Here is a 2,990-nt window from a genome sequence, read left to right on the forward strand (position 1 = left end):
AGGACAGTGGTTTGAATCTCAGCATACCATATGGTTCCCCGATCCTGCCAGGAACGATTTCTGAGCATAGAGCCAGGAGTAATCCCTGAACACTGCTGGGTGTGACCCAAAAATAAAACAAAAAAATTTCAGGTATTCCCAATTTTTATTACTTTATCTAAACACCCTGGTTTACATAGTTTACCTCCCAGATTTTATAGAATTGCTCCACACAGGTAAATATGATTTTCAAGAATATAATATTTTTATCAGAAGACAAATACCCAAGGTTCCCAATGCATCCCCCACTACCTTATATACTGAAATCTAAATTCTCACAGGAGTGCCTTCCTCAAGGGTTACCAATAATGATATTGACTTAATAATGATAAAAAAATAATAATAGTAAAACTCTGTTGAGGGGAATATAGTGCTACTACTCATCTCATCTTACCCACTTTATAACTATGGAAACCAAAACTCAGGAAGGTGAAGTAGCTTGCTCAAAGACATGGATTAATTCAGAGAATTAATTAGATTATATTAATTAATTAGAGAAAGGTAGCATAAGTGACAGCCTATCTGTGTCCAAAGCCTTCACTAGCTAGTTACCACTCATGAGGGGTCACCTTAATTTCTCACCGTAGCCTGTTTGCTTGTCTCCCTCCTTCTCTGGGACTTTTGTTACCCAACACTATAAGGCGGGCGGTGGCGCTGAGGTAAGGTGCCTGCCTTGCCTGCGCTAGCCTAGGACAGACCACGGTTCGATCCCCCGGTGTCCCATATGGTCCCCCAAGAAGCCAGGAGCAACTTCTGAGCGCATAGCCAGGAGTAACCCCTGAGCGGCACAGGGTTTGGCCCAAAAAAAACCCAACACTATAAGGAAGCTCCTCCTATGCTTCATTGGCTGCAATTCTTTTTTGGAGGGTTGGGGTCACATCCAGCCCCGCTCAGGGGTTACTCCTGGTTCTGAGCTCAGAAATCGCTTCTGGCAGGCACAGGAGACCATATGGGATGCCAAGATTCGAACCATCATCTGCCCTGGATCAGCTGCTTGAGAAGCTATTGCCTTTCCACCGTGCTATCTCTCCAGCCCCAGCAATTCTTCTTCTTCTTCTTCCTTTTTTTTTTTTTTTTTTTTTTTTTGGTTTTTGGTTTTTGGGGCTCAGGGGTTACTTCTGGCTCTGCACTCAGAAATCACTCCTGGCAGGCTCAGGGGACCATAGGGATGTTAGGATTTGAACCACCATCCTTCTGCATGCAAGGCAAACGTCTTACCTCCATGCTATCTCTCCAGCTGGCCCCAGCAATTCTTTTTTTTTTTTTTTTTTTTTGGTTTTTGGGCACACTAAGTGGCCAAGTGAAGGTGGCTCCTGACTCTACACTCAGAAATTATACCTGGTAGGTTCAGAGGACCATCTGGGATGTCAGGGATCAAATACAAGTTGGCTACATGCAAGGTAAATGTTCTACTCACTGTGCTATCATTCTACCTCCTAACATGTATCTTTCTATGTCTCTTTGCTCACTCGCGAGATGGCTTGATCTTCAAGCATATGCATTCTCTTGAACATCTATCTCTCTTCCTATTTTCTATATCTCTTTGCTTGACTCTTTTCAACTTGGGAAAGTCTGTGTTCCTTCTTAGCATGCATTTTCTTTTTCTCCCATCACATCTTTCTAAGCGAATTTCTATCAATGAAACTATCTTGAATTACATCTTAATTTTATCTTTGCAGCACATTAGAAAAAGCAACCAACAATGGAAATGAACTAATGTAAATACTTCCTCCTTCAGCTATGCATTCACATTTTTCAAAGACAGATTTCATGTTTTCTCAAGTCTGCTAATGTACCTTGTTTTCCCAACTCATTTGTAATGGTTTATCATTTTCCTCTCAAAATAAAACCCAAGTTGATGAGCATCTCTGTTATGTGTAGCAAATGTAGACTACCACCTACTTTATGAGGATACCATATTTGTATTCATGTACAAAAAATAGCTTCTTAGATGGCTGCTTCAATTTTCTGGCGCATAATTAGACTGCACTTGGATAAAACTTTTTTAAATTAAATAATTTTTATTTTGACCAAAGTAAATTACAAATCTTTCACAGTAATATTTTAGGTACATAGTGACATTGAATCAGAGGCATTCCCACCACCAGTGTTGTCCTCCCTCCACCCCTATTCCCAGCAATCATCCCATATCCTCCTCCCTTGACCCCCGGGCTGCTAGTATAAGTGGTCCCAACCTCTGTGTCTAGCTTATTGTAGATTGGGTTTCGATTCTGTTGTCGTTGGCTTTGAATTTGGTGTTTAAGTATGATCATTTTTTATTTATACTCAATGTTCATACACCTGTTTGGTCTTAGTACCCTTCATTATTTCCCCCCTCAATTTGTGAGGCAGAACAAGATGGTTCAAGTTATGTGGTTCTGTTTGGAGGGAAAGAAAAAAGATAGAAAAAAAAGGAGGGTTAAAAATCAAATAAGAAAGAAACGGGAGGAGTCCTTCTAGAGGCTATAAATATCCATTTAAGAAAAAAGGGGGAAAAAGAAGACGAACATAAAAACTATACCAAAAAAAAATCAAACAAAAGAACCGGAAAAGCACCACAGCAATAAAGACAGCCACCAAACAATAACCACGGTCTTGAAATAAAAACAAAACAAAGCACACACAAAAAGAAAGAAACAACAACAATAGCAAAAAAACAATGTGTGCTTCCCCCCACAGGCACATTGGGGACATTAGAAAGGGAATTCCCTAGGCCTAAGAAATAAAGGGTTTCTCCACCCTTGAAGCATACTGTCATGGGAATAACTATAGGCTCCGTACACACTCTTTTTCTCTTCCCTAGGTCCTTTTGTGCTGTCTGGAAACTTTCCACTTAGTTGTGAATGATAAAATCAGGCCTCAGTATAGTGATCTCAGTATTTGCACATGTCATAGGATAGTGACTAGAGTGAAGTCTTTCTTTATGTTTCTAGAAGTTCTGTTCCAGCACT

The sequence above is a fragment of the Suncus etruscus genome, chromosome 19, assembly GCF_024139225.1.
Source record: "Suncus etruscus isolate mSunEtr1 chromosome 19, mSunEtr1.pri.cur, whole genome shotgun sequence".
Classification (NCBI taxonomy): domain Eukaryota; kingdom Metazoa; phylum Chordata; class Mammalia; order Eulipotyphla; family Soricidae; genus Suncus; species Suncus etruscus.